Consider the following 15,353-nt stretch of genomic DNA (forward strand, 5'->3'; position numbering starts at 1 on the left):
TTAAAAAATCAGTTTTTTCAGTATAGCATCTTCGGTGTTCATTTCTCATAAATTTTGTCTTCAGACAAAATTTAGCTTTTACAAATGCGCATATTTCTTCTTCAGAGTCCAACTTATTATCTTCTATATATTCGGAGATATTGATGATTTTATGTGAAAAAATCAACATTTTCAATAGTAAATAACTCCGAAGGTGGCAAAAAGTGGCAATCAACCTTATTTCCTTTCGATAGTACACCAAAAACACTACAAAATGAGGGGTAAACAGTTTGTCTCCTAATGTTTCTTCATCAGAAATTTTAGCTTATAAGTTCCTCTGTTATAGGGAATATATGCGGTATTCTACTAGAGTCGCATATATGTTATTCATACTCTCCGGGACTCCAATGCTAATCATATTCAATAGTACCCTCTATTAATTTATGGAGTGTACAAGAAGTCTATTTTATCAGAAAAGCTAAAAAACTTGATCTGTCAATTTTATTAAAATATATCCAGTATAGGTTTGTTTGCATTTTTCCTATGTCGACACAATATTTATGGTTCAGCACACACCAAAAAAATCTGAATTTTATCGTTGACGTAAATCCAAACTGCGTCATTTTTGATGCTCGTATATGTCATGATCAGGAGATGTAAATTTACACGATTTTTTCTGTGTGTGTAACTAGTCTTTGTCTATTGATAGCTTTTACTCATTGATTAGGATGTCCTTTATGTAATGTAGATCGTAGCATGCGGTGACAAGTTTTTGATTTTCTATCGTTAGTCACAGCCTAGTGCAACAAATAATCCGGAGTGTTTTGGAAACAAATTTGTGTGAAAAATTTTCCTTTCACCACATTTAAGTTTTTGTTATGGATAAACGTGAATTATTTACCGCATGGAAAAATGCAAAAGGAAGCCAATATGAGAAATCGTACTGTGTATATCACAAAGTTTGCACTAAATACAACATAAATGAAAACACTGATCCATATGTTATCACAAAGCTTTCCAAGAGCATTAACTTGATTTGCAAATATTTTGGTAAAATGTGGAAAAAACATAACAGAACGGAAACCAAAGTTTTTCAAAATAATTCAAAGTATTTTGATAAACCATTTCATCTATCTAAAGATATTAAAGAACATCTTGTATTAACATCTGAATTTCCACGTCGACCAAAAAGTTTGCCTAGAGGTAACTATAATTAATGTGAATGTAGAATTCGATGTTACAATCATTCTGAACAATACTTACTATTACATTTTATACAGGTCGTCCGAAAAAGCGCGTAGAAGAGCTAAGCGTTAATAGAAAGAATAAGTTCTCTAGCCGCCAGGCTATCAAAACCGATAATCATGAGTTGGTACTTCTGAAATCGGTGAAAAATGCAGCAAGGAATAAGGGCAATACCAAATTATGGAAAATAATTAAAATTATTATTGGCAACTTTGAAAATCTTAGTCGTATATTGAAACTGTTAGAACAGGTGCCTCCGGAAACATTAACGCCAAACGAAGCTTTGGGATTGTTATTGGATGAATCACTCAGTAAAGCCACATATAACAGAGTAAGGTTAGAGGCAAAAGCGAGAAACGCAGATATATTTCCGTCTTATAATCAGGTATGATTTTGCTGGCCAAATCAGACGAAAACATTCGTACACTATGCGAATTGTGAGTCTGAGCGTAGTGAACAAGTACGCTTACTTGTTGAATGGTGAACGGTTTTGCCTTTCTCAATAGAAAGGTATTTCAATTGCTCTGAAAACCGACTTTTTAACGGAGGCCCGGAGGGCCGAGTGACATATACCATTCGATTCAGCTCGTCGAGTTCGGCAAATGTCTGTGTGTGTACGTATGTGTGTGTGTGTATGTGCGTCTGTGTGTGTACGCGAACACAATCACTTTTCTCAGAGAACCGATTTTCACAAACTTATTTTTATTCGGAGTTGATCAGCTTTTGTAACATATCGTTATGAGATATTAAGGATACATATCAGGAAATTGTATTTTAGGTGAGGGATGCTAAAAAAGAGTGTCGACCAGATGAAAAATCAATTTCTGTTTCATCGACGAAAGCAATAACTACAATTGCTGCGGTTGCTAAGCATACAGTTAGCCGAATTGTTGATCATTATTCGTTAATCGATAAAGCAGAAGAAGGTGATATTATATTTGTCCATTACATTATATACTGGTTTGATATAACTATAATTTATTTATGTAGCAACAATGATTTTTTCATGGGGAATGGACGGCTCCACAGGGCAATCTCGGTACAATCTGGCATGTTCCGAAGGAATCGTGGTAGATGATCATTCACTGTTTGCAGTCACGATGACGCCGTTGCAACTTAAAACAAAAAGTGGTGAAATTCTATGGCAGAACGAGGCACCTCAATCCGTGAAATCCGTTCGCCCCCTGATGTTGGAACATGCCAAAGAGGAACCACACTACGTACTTGATGTTCATCGAAACTTTAACGAACAGATAAGAAAATTGAATTCCATTATATTTACTGAAAATTGTAACAAACTTGAAGTTGTTTGCGAGTTCCATGAAACGGTTATAGATGGCAAAGTGTTAAATATCATAACAGGCACGAAGTCATCACAAACTTGTCCAATTTGCCACGCTAGGCCATCGACTTTTAATAATCTCAAGAGAGAAGATTTTAATGCAAACCACTCATTGTTGGTGTACGGTTGTCAACCACTCCATGCCACCATTAATATTTTTAATTATCTTTTGCATATTTCCTATATAATTAATATTAAGGTTTGGCAAGCTAGGACAGTAGAGCACAAATCGCAATTAGCAGATCGGAAACTGGAAGTTCAAAAAATATTGCTTGATGAATTCAATGCGCGAGTTGATTTCCCAAAAGACGGTGGGGCGGGCTCGACAACAACTGGCTCGTTGTGTAGAAGATTACTGGAAAATCCAATCAAATTAGCAGATGCATTGGGCCTGGATAGAACCCTAGTAAAAAATTTGGCCGCTATCATTTTTATTGTAAATAGCTTGGAGCAGGTCGATTTAAATCAATTTGATAATTTGTGTGCATATACTTATAATCTGTACATAAGTATTTACAAATGGTTTCCAATGTCAGCCACTTTGCACAAAATATTAGTTCACTCATCTTCCATAATGTCAACCCTTCCACTTTCAACTGGATTTATGAGCGAACAAGGAGCCGAAGCACGGAACAAATATTATCGGTATGACCGCTTATTCCATGGACGAAAGTGCTCTAGATTAGCAAATATGGAAGATGTATTCTATAGAGCTATGGATTCCTCTGACCCTGTTATAAATAGTCAAAAATCAAAACATGTTATGCAGCGAGATTTATTCACAAGATTGCGAGATTTGGAAATTGATTTCTCTGTCTATGACAAAGAATCGTAACTGGACCGGTAGAGAATATAATTAAATAAACTGTTAACTGTAGGATACAATAAGTAGCCATTCGAGTTAGTAATAAAATAATTGTATTAAACTATTATGCCATTGAAGTATGTACATGCGAAAAAAATTGCAACATCCTATCAGTATAGTTCCGCTAGCAATGGGTTGTGTTTCAACTTTCCTCTCAATTCGAGACTCCAGTATTTTCCATAGCTGTGAGAGTTTACAAGCCGAAATTTATCGTGAAGAATCATTAGGAGACAAACTGTTTACCCCTCATTTTGTAGTGTTTTTGGTGTACTATCGAAAGGAAATAAGGTTGATTGCCACTTTTTGCCACCTTCGGAGTTATTTACTATTGAAAATGTTGATTTTTTCACATAAAATCATCAATATCTCCGAATATATAGAAGATAATAAGTTGGACTCTGAAGAAGAAATATGCGCATTTGTAAAAGCTAAATTTTGTCTGGAGACAAAATTTATGAGAAATGAACACTGAAGATGCTATACTGAAAAAACTGTTTTTTAAGGGTCACCCTAAACCAACTAGGGGAAATCGCTATAATTTAAAAACCGTTAACGATAGAGTTTTGATATTTTCAGCAAAGTTTCTCAGCAATGTTTGCTCTACATTTTTCTAATACATCATGTTCCTTTATCTTTTCTGGTTCAGGAGATAATTTTTTTATTTCTAAAATTAAAAGGAGAGAAACTACAGTGAAAGATTTAGTGGTTCTTGTGGATTCAAAGCTTACATTTAAGGATCACATTGCTTTTATCTCGTCTAAGGCTTCGCGTAATCTAGGAGTTATTTTTAGGGTTACTAAGCATTTCACTAACGTACAGTGCTTAAAAACGTTGTACTGCTCGCTCGTTCGTTCCACACTGGAATACGCCGCCGTTGTTTGGGCTCCTTTCTACAAGAACAGCATTCAACGCATCGAGAGTATTAAGCGTAAATTTGTGCGTTTTGCGCTGCGCCACCTGCCTTGGAGCGATCCCTACAATCTGCCCAGATACGAAGATCGTTGCAACCTCATTGGTCTTGAAACACTGTCTTTGCGCCGCAATGTGACCAAAGCGTCTTTTGTCTCTGATCTGTTATTGTCTCGCATTGACTGCCCTGATTTACTCCGTCTTCTCAACATTGATATTCGCCTCCGAAACCTTCGTTCCTACTCTTTTGTCCGTCTTCCAGTGTCTCGTACTAATTATGGCAAAAATGAACCCGGCAGTAGCATGTGTAGAGTGTTCAATCAATGTTACAATGTCTTTGACTTCAATTTGTCTCGCACTTCTTTAAAAAAATTGTTTTCGCGCACCCTTTCCCAAACCTGATAGTGTTAGCCAATTTTTTATGTTAATGTTAATACTTTACCTATGTAAGATAGAGTTTAAGAAGTGTTTATTTTAAGCAGTGTTTAGTGTTAGTCATTGTATCATTTGGTTTGTTTGTTAAATGTTGATACCTAAAAGATAGAGGTTTTGTGCCTACGGGAGAAGGCTTTTGAAAATCCATTCCCGCGGGTTTTTCCCTCTCAATAATAATAACTACGTTCCAATCGTTCCAATGGTTTTCTGAAGTACGTGAACGTAACCCAATTAGATTCATTTAACAGTGCAATAGAACCATTCTGGTTTCATTTATCGCAAGTGTTTGTCAAAGTGTACAGTATGAAGTTGTTTACAATTTATCATATTCTTAGCTAGTGTTACTAATAAAAGTTGGATATTTTCGGAATGGGGTTGACGAGTAGATGACGAAAATCAATGAATGAAGCCACTTTGAAAACCAAGATGGCGAATTCCAGTTAAGACATCTCTATAACCTAAAATATTGACATTTTCGAAAAAAGATAATCATAGAATAGATATAGGTATATTGATTTGTGATGCGGATGATATGATTATAGAGAACTTCTCTGAACCAGAAGACGCTATATTGGCCTTCAAAAGGGCATCGCTCATCTACTCGGCAAACCCGCTTAAAAATACCCTCATAGTTTATACAGATATTGTTTGAAATAGCTCCAAGGTACCATTTCTATCATCTACTCATTAAGCCCGTTTCAAAAATTCCCGAATTGTTAGGGTTATCGAGATTATTGTTCAATCGGAAGTCTCCATCCTGGATTTCAAAAAGGTGCCAAATATCCATTTTCATCGTGTACTTGTCAAGCCCGTTCCGGAAATACCCATATTGTTAGGGTTATCGATAATGTTGCTCAACTAACGAATTTTGATAAGAATGTGAAGCGATTTTTTTACGATCTAAATCCCAAAAAACGAACTAATTCAATTTACGAACCCTTGGCTTGGTCCGTAAATAGAGGTTCCAGTGTACACATTTGATGCAGAAAAATGTGGGAATTGAACTAGATACTTATTCTACCTATTAGTATTCACCAAAAGTTGAAACTCTTTCTCTCACAACTCTCTGTCTCAGTCTTTCTAACAGCAGACTTCGCTGTTGGATCCCATTCATCGCATTCGGAATATTTTCTCTCTGAATGTTAGCGCAAATGTAACAACTGATTCCAAAACCGATTTTACCATGTTCAGAAACCAATAAAGAAAATTCGTTCAGGTCATAGTGACAACTGTAATAGCTGCATCCAGTGCCTCAAAATCATCAACATGTACCAACAATAAGAAAAAAGGCAGCATCAGTGGTGCGAAATTTTACATTCAGTTGCCTATTTCTGATTAATTTGCTGAATTCAATATTCAGTTTCAATGCTTCCCTCATTCATTCACTTCCAAACTGACTGAAATTTTATGCAGAATCGAATGGTTGAGTGCAGAGGAAATATAAATTCATTCACAAACCAAAGCATTCATTTGTTATTATGTGGACAGTTTGAAGGCAGAAGTTCTTTTACATTTTCGAGCATAACTGAACTGCATAATCTATATCTGGGGCACTTTTGCTTGATGATCTCAGAGCGGACGGACGAGGAAAACAAACAAACCTTCGATTCATCGCGGCGGGCATAAATAGAAGTTTATTTCTCTTTCAAGCTCACGAAAGGATGTCAATTTTTCTAAGCTCGGATTCTGAGCAGCATTAACGATGGTAGCATTAACGTGCGTCAAGGGAGCATGAACGATGGCGATATGGACTGTATGGGAATGTCGCAAAAAAGGTTTCCAATTGCAATGGCAAATCGGACGCAAGTCATTCTAATGGCCAGCCACAAACAAATATTCCTTTATTATTTTTATTTTTTTCATCTATTACTTATTTAAAATACTGACGACTCTGGTAAGCTAACGCATTGAATCGTATCAAATAAACAATTTTCTAAAAAATAGTTTAATTGAAACGGTTGCTATACAAATAGTTCCTCTAATCGATGTTGAAATAAGAAGTCATATATGGTACGGCCCGTCAGTACTTCGAACCCCGGGGCCCGGCGCGGCTCTCGACGGCCCTGGGTATTCGAGTAAAATTGTCTTTTAGTGTTTGTTCACAACAATAAGACGCAGCTGAGGAATATTGAAAAGGTTTAAGTCCTTAGAAAACTTCGCATATTGTCGAAAGACTTCTCAACGTTACGCGACCATACAAGATCTGGCCTAAACTTTATATCATTATCCACATGGTACATCCGAATAATCCTTATTCCTACTTGAAATTTAATATTTTTATCGCGTGTCTCGGTTAGCCAAGCGCAGACACTCTGGGAAGCGATTCAAACCTTCTGTGCGTAGCTAACCGAGACATCACTCAGTACTCAGCGTTAGGTGTTTACATACACAGAAAAAAATATTTTGCAATTTTAAGTTTATTTTCATGCACATATTTGGAGCATGAATATAAATGTAAAATTAGATTCCACCACAAACACACACGACTTGTCGTGCTTTCTTCAACTAATTTTATTATAATTTTACACGTGGATTGAAAATTACAGTTTCTTTAAACGGAAAACCAATGCGCTTCAATGTATTTTTACTCGAATACTGCTGTAAAATGAATGACATGTAATATTACACGAATAAAAGTGTAAAATTGTATGCTGTTTGATGCTCCAAGTGACTTTAACGTAATTTTCAATCAAATTTTTGATTCAATCGTTGTATGTTTACATTTGTATTGATTTACATGTCGTTTAAATTTCATTATTTTTTGGTGTGTATGTTGTGGATTTAATGTCCAACTGGCGTCAATTTGTAGTTAATTTGGATGCATCGTCTAACAGGTAGTAAGTTGGCGTCAGTTACTGACGAGTGGACATGGACACGAAACATTCATATCCAACTTCCCCTTTCAAGTCGTTCCAAACCCTCACCGCAACATAATAACATTTTTTTAGTTTTTCTTTTTCACATCTGTCAAATTTTAGAGTTCCTCAACATTGCGGGGCGACCGAACCCAGGCTTTTTCATGGGTTTTTTCCGTACTAGCTGATAAATAATGTCTTATGGAAGATTGATTGATTGCATCCGATCGGCGCAAAGTTCACCACTATGAATCATGTCTTTATTACGGGGTGCAAGTCGTAAAACGACCAATCCGTAACTCGCAGAGTTTTTACGTTTTGGCCATAAATGCACAAAAACAACTTAGGGACCATTTATAAACTACGTAACGCGAAAATTGTCAAAAACTGACTACCCCTCCTCCCATGTTACAAATTGTCACAAATTCCCTCCCCTACTAAAACGTAACGCGTTACGTAATTTGTGAATGGTCCCTTAGAGTATCTACAAAATTGACAAGTGATCAGCAAAGTTGCCATCGTTTGAGCAAACATTTTGGGTTTCAATACTAGGTAGGTGGCTGAGTTATTGCGCAAATAATCGCTGGGAAATGTTTTCTTCTTTTATCGAATACGTTAATTGAGAAACCTGCATAACAATACCCCACAAATCAAACTTTGGTTACTAAAGTATGATTTTTCATAAGCGTTGTCGTTGTAAATAACCGACAATTCCCTTGATTCTAACCATTCCTAGTATTTAGCTGGAAATAATATCCTTTTACAAAAAATCCCATATCAACATTTGAATAGGGCTAATAAGATTTGTAAACAAACTTTTGTTTTGCTGATTTCTCCTAATTTGTTATCATTTCAACACAGAAAACATTTGAAATTGATTCTACCAAGGATAAAGATGTTGATTTATGTGTATTTTTCATGAAATTCAACTCGGTAGCGGAATAATGAGCGAAATAAGTTTGTTTACAAAAGTCTCATTAGCCCTTTTGAAGAATTACTATTGAATCCCTAGTTACCGAACGATTAGCTCCTACTACCGATACTGAGTGGGACCATCATAACATATCACAACGGCTCCAAACAAACGGACCGCAATGGCACTTGGGCAGTTGAAGCTTTGATTTGATTGGCATGCAAGTCTTGGGAGAGACATGCATCCATGCTTCGTACAGTGTGAATCAGTTTGGAAAAACGCCTCCGTGCCCGCCCAGCAACTCCCCTTCAATCAGACGTATGTTTCTATATAGCAGCTGTCAGCTAGTGAGTTGGAAAATAGCCAGGTTGGGCAGCCCTAAGTTTGCGCCGCTAAAACAACAAAAATGATCCATAAAAAATTGAAAAACGATCCATAAAAAAGTTGTCCATGTTCCATAAAACAAAACTGAAAATCCATAAAACAGTGTGAATGATCCATAAAAAGGGGTGATTTGATCCATAGATTATGTAAAATTGAACCATAAAATGGTCGCAAAAGAGCACTAAAATAGTAATAAAAGAGCAATTAAAATCAACTAATGCCCCATAAAAATATTGGAAATGTTCCATAAAATGATACATTTTGCGCCATAAATTTACTGACATTGATCCATAGAATATTAACAATGTACGTTAAAACACGTCGATATGTTCCATAATATCGATTAAAATGTTCCACGGTATTACAAAATGGAGCAATAAAATGTCAGAAAAAGTTCCATAAATTTGATAAAAATGTTTGCTAAATAATTTTTCTTGGTCGATAAAAGATGTAAAAATGAACATTAGAAATGATTCATATATCGAACGTTAAATTATGGTTCATGGATATTTACAAAACGATCCATAGGAAAAGAAAATGTAAAACGATCCATTAATATGCGCTTATGCGCCAGAAAAATTAAATTTAATGAATTCATGCGAAATTGTTGCTATTTGAACTAATAATAAAGTTTATTACATTTGGTTGTAATGCATACATTATAGTTAAACTTCAGCTTCCGTATCCCACTAGTCAGCTAACTGACCGTAGCTAAACTGAAATCATTATGGCAACTCTTTAAACGTCAGGGTATTTATGATATTAGAGCGCTGAGAGTTATTAGACCACTGATACAGGCTGGCATGAGTCGCAAATACTATCTGAATAACTATCTGAAGCGAAAACGAACACTTTATACACGAACACTGACTAATGTGGCTACGCCACATCGCTTTCTAGTGCACTGTCCGACTTCGCTGCCGCTCAGTCGGCTTTTAACTAGCTATAGCCCCTATGTTTAAGTAAACCGGGCAAACGAGAGGACCACAGGTTTGCTTGCAATTTCAGCTACGGGTTAATCAATGCCTCGTCCAACGGATCCTCAGCGGCTTTGCGCCGCTTCGGATCCTTGGCCTCGGATATGCGGCCAAGCCGCATCACACTAGCTCCCAGTATAAGCTCACTTGTTAAAACACTGGCACTGTTATGAGAATTGTTAAGCACAACTTATTTTTTCAGTTTACCATAAAATTTCGCATGAATTCATTAAATTTATTTTTTCTAGTTTATAAGCACATATTAATGGATCGTTTTACATTTTCTTTTCTTATGGATCGTTTTGTAAATATCCATGAGCCATAATTTAACGTCGATATATGAATCATTTCTAATGTTCATTTGTACATCTTCTATGGACAAAGAAACATTATTTAGCAAACATTTTCATCAAATTTATGGAACTTTTTCTGACATTTTATTGCTCCATTTTGTAATACCGTGGAACATTTTTGTCGATATTATGGAACATATCGACGTGTTTTAATGTACATTATTAATATTCTATGGATCAATGTCAGTTAATTTTTGGCGCAAAATGTATCATTTTATGGAACATTTCCAATATTTTTATGGGGCATTAGTTGATTTTAATTGCTCTTTTATTACTATTTTAGTGCTCTTTTGCGACCATTTTATGGTTCAATTTTACATAATCTATGGATCAAATCACCCTTTTTTATGGATCATTCACACTGTTTTATGGATTTTCAGTTTTGTTTTATGGAACATGGACAACTTTTTTATGGATCGTTTTACAATTCTTTATGGATTATTTTAATTATTTTATATGCAAAAGTACATTTTCCCCCAGGTTGTGTGAGTAGCATTCAATCGCTTTTCTATCCATAAGCTCATTATATCCGGTGTCAGATAAATCGTATGCTCTAGCACGTATGCAGGATCCGGCGAGATCCGCCTTTTCATTCAAAATTAACGTCCATAGGATTGTGTTGCATTTACGTACATCAATCATACGCGTCGATTTGTTTCATTGTGCTTCGCCAAAAAGGATTAACGCTTCAATCTCATGGACCGGATATTTTTAAATTCGATCAACAAACGTTTTTCTGTATACCAATGCGATTTTTGTAGAAAATCTATACAAGCAATGAAATTTTAAACAATCATTATAAATCAGCGCGCAACTATTGTGAAAACTCCTGACTTTTCGGAACTTCGTAATAACTGTATGTGTTTCCAAAATACTTAAATTAGACAAAAAATTAAAAACTTGAACTATTGTTGTCTCAAAGTATAGTTATGCCAACGGGTGAAAGGTACGCGAAAATCAAAAATTGACGAAAAACCCTGCCGCACCCAAGCATGGCAATTGTCTACGACAACACGGTCACTGATTCACATCGATTCAACAAAGGGAAGAAAACAAACCCGAAACCACCTTCAGTAAAAGTTGGCATTATTTCTGCAGATAAAACTTTATTGCGTCATTGTGAAAACCAGTTCCGAGGACGAAAGTTTACTCTACTTCAGTTGTTCGTGTTCCGATAGAATGCACCCACTGCGGAAAATATGAGAGGAACGAACTGTTGCATGGATGGTTTTCAGGTTTGGGGTGGAAAAACAATCACTCGCACGACAAACGGACGAAAATTACGATGTGCACATTGTAAGGGCGAATGTTTTCCTGCTCACAGGCAGATTCGAGAATTCACGACGGTGAAACATAGCTGCAGCACCGGGTACTGGGATAGAATGCAAACGGAACATTTTTTTTACATATGCAAATTCAATTCCATCTTGATATCGAACTTTATCGCAGTGCGATATGAGGCTATGTTGGGTAGGTAAGCCAGTTATTCAATCCATATCAGTTGCGGATATATTCATCTCATCTTCGATATGACGGATTTTGTGCCAACTCGTCTATGGGGTTGAAAGCACCGTTTCGGAATCCGATGAAACTTTGTGGATTTAAAGACTTTGTTTTAGTGGGCTACTTTGCATACATTGATTTTTTTTTTTCGATGAAACTAGGCTGTGGCTTTAGTACAGGTGGAACAAACAGTTTCGAACAATCAAGAAGGTAATTCGGATCGAGGGAGGGTGCAAAAACCTACCTTACTATACTATATTTCTCGATAAGGAGAAAAAATTGGGTAGGCACCAAAATTTCCCTAGGGCGAAATTTTTTAGTGAAACCACTCTTTGTACGTGAACAGCAAAAATCCTAATTTAATAAGGTCATAGGTGCGTTTCGACCTCGTCTCATCAGAAACCGACACTAACTTATTGCTTACCTAATTTTTTCCTTAGGGAGCATAGTGTTTTCGCATTGGCCTGCTAAGCTAAAACAAGTTTCGGCTTCGCTGTGACTCATCGGCGTAAAAGAACTTCTGCCCAAATTGTACATCACGTTTGGTAGTCTATTTTCAAAGTGAATTATATAAGAGAAAGGTAAAAATGTGCCAAAGTTCCAGAACAAAATTCAAAATGAATATTATTTGTGGCGTGTGTCCTGTCACCTCGTGTGCAAACATCTTTGATGATCTACGTTTGCTAATCCAATCAATATTTTAGCTATTTTAATAAGTTTTGCATCATATCGATATCACGGTGGTACCAGTTTATATGTAAATTTACTGTGTGACCGCACTTGTCACCCCGTAACTCTGGAACTGTAATTCCAATCGTCAAAAAATTAACGGACGCCGACCATTTTTGAGAACATTATGCTTTTAAATCACATATAAACACATTGTTGTTGCACACGCCTCATACGTACTAATGCGATTTCAGTCCTGTTGTCGATATCATAACAACAAAAAATAAAAAAAAAACTAAAAAACGGAAAAGTATTAGTAAAAGTGAAGAAATGGAAAGATTCAAAATGTAGTAATTTCAAAAAAACAGAACTATTATCTGAAGAGATCAACGGTTAAATTAAAAAATAAAAAAGGAATACTGAATATTCAAAAATGTACAAAAAAAATCAAAAATAACGAAACAAACCAAAGTCATTTGTAAAAAAACCAAAAAAAAAGGTTAAAAATTAAAGATAAAAGAAAACAGGAAACTAGACAAACAAACTGCAAAGTCTAAAATTATTTACCAAATGATAATAAAATGAAAAATCGGTAAAAGTGGGAAAATCTATAGAATCTATAAACAGGAGAGCACTACTTAAAAGAATACAAATATTAATATGAAAATTGCAACAACAAAAATTAAAAACTCAATGAATCGAGAATAATAAAATAGGATTTAACATTAAAACTAAGAAATAAAGCAATAGAAAATGTGAGTAGAACGTTAGAAATGCAAAAAATTATAGAAATATATATATATATATATATATATATATATATATATATATATATATATATATATATATATATATATATATATATATATATATATATATATATATATATATATATATATATATATATATATATATATATATATATATATATATATATATATATATATATATATATATATATATATATATATATATATATATATATATATATATATAAAAGGTAAATATAAAATTAACAAGAAAGAAAATAAAACCTTAACATGACAGAAATTGTTGAAAAATTAGATAAAAATGGCAAATTTGAATGAAGAAAAAGCAGAAAATTTAAAATGGTATACTATAGAAACACACAAAATGGACAAAATAAAAAATTGAAATTGAAAGAAATATCTATGGTTTAAATTATTTAAAGGATGGGAAAACACACAAGAAATGAAATGTGAAATAAATTCATACAACTGACTATACGTAAAAAAATAAAAATTGAGCATGATGGCAAAAAATAGATATGAAATTAATATTTCATTTATTTGGTTTTTTGACGTAAGTAAACCTTATTTAAGACTTTTGGCGGTATACAACTGGGAAAACTGATCGAAATTGTGAATGAAGCGAAAGCAATTGTGTGAAAAAATTCCCACAGAGGCGAGATTCGAACCCGCAACCTTCGAGACTCAGGTCCAATGCACCCTCATGCTATCCCTAGAAATCGACAGTCTTCATTAGTGCCGTCATGCATCGAAGTACAATGGGTAATGAACTAAAAATAATAAAAACCCGGGTCTTGGTACCCAGTGGGGAAATTAAATAGATCAAATGTGTTGGGTGCTAGCTGCGGTTGTGTGTGATCTCGCTTTGCATGCAGGGTACGGCACCATCGCTAGTGCGATAATCATATGTCTTTTCTGGAACAGAATCATATCCCAGGGATAGCATAAGGGTTAGTACATTTGGCCGGAGTGGTAAAGGTTGCGAGTTCGAATCTTTTTCACATAATTGCTTTCGCTTTACTTACCATTTTGATCAGTTTGCCCGTTGGATATTACCAAATAAGTACATGAAATGTTTTCAAATGTTTTCAAAAAAATTAAAAAGAACAAAATAATAAAAAAATTAAAAGTGAACATATACGAAAATCGTCAATAGAAAAAGCTCTTTAAAAATAAAATAAACGGTAAACATGAAGAAATAAAAATAATGAAAGAAATGAAAACTTGAGAAAAATGTGTTAAAATAAGGTGGTATTAATTTAACAAGGGGATGAATAAAGCTTATGAAAAACAAATAACTAAACAATTTGAAATCATGGAACAAAATAAGTAAAAGGTAAATAATGGAAGAATAAGTCAAATTGGTTAAATTGGGAGCTTTAAAAAAATAAAAATTCGGAAAAATTAATATTGTAAAAAAAAGAAAATAGAAAAAGGGTATGATAAGAATAAATGGAGTAAATAGACAAATTTTATAAATTGAATGAAATGTCAACAGAAACAAATAAAAAGCAGGGTATTAACATATGAAACAATATAAAAAATAAAATAAAGAATAAAGAATTCTTTTTAAAAATTGCAAAAATGGGATAACAAAGCAGTGATGATAAGATGGATAAAATAAAAATATGGCAACAATGAAAATAGGCAAAAAGGCAGAATATAAAAATTGTAGAAATACAACAAAATTCCACAACTTGAAAAAAGAGATGAATGAAATTTTAACAAAATTTAAAACAATCCATCTGAAAATAAAAAAGAATAGAAAAAATAGCGAAACATGGATCAAATTTCAAATATGGTTTGTGGTTGGATTTTTCGCTATACTGGTTTGGTATTGGAACGCTTTCATTAATTTTTATCATCGAAAAGGCTACACACAAATAAGTATGCTTTGTTTTATTTATCTTGTAACTCGTTGCAGTAAGAGGAAAAATATATTTTCGTGACATTCACCGTAAACTGTCATGTTTTGGCAAAGCACACCACTCTTCTGTACTTTCTCATTTAGATTTTTTTTTTCGCATTTGTGAACATTTTTGTTGATTTAGTTGGTTGTAGTACTACTCTTCTTCGGATATCCACAAAGAATCCAAAGCACCAACCACTCTCGCTGTGAAGAATAAGCCAATCGAGCATTGCTCTGTTTCACAA

Source organism: Topomyia yanbarensis, chromosome 3 (genome assembly GCF_030247195.1).
Source record: "Topomyia yanbarensis strain Yona2022 chromosome 3, ASM3024719v1, whole genome shotgun sequence".
NCBI classification, from domain to species: Eukaryota; Metazoa; Arthropoda; class Insecta; order Diptera; family Culicidae; genus Topomyia; species Topomyia yanbarensis.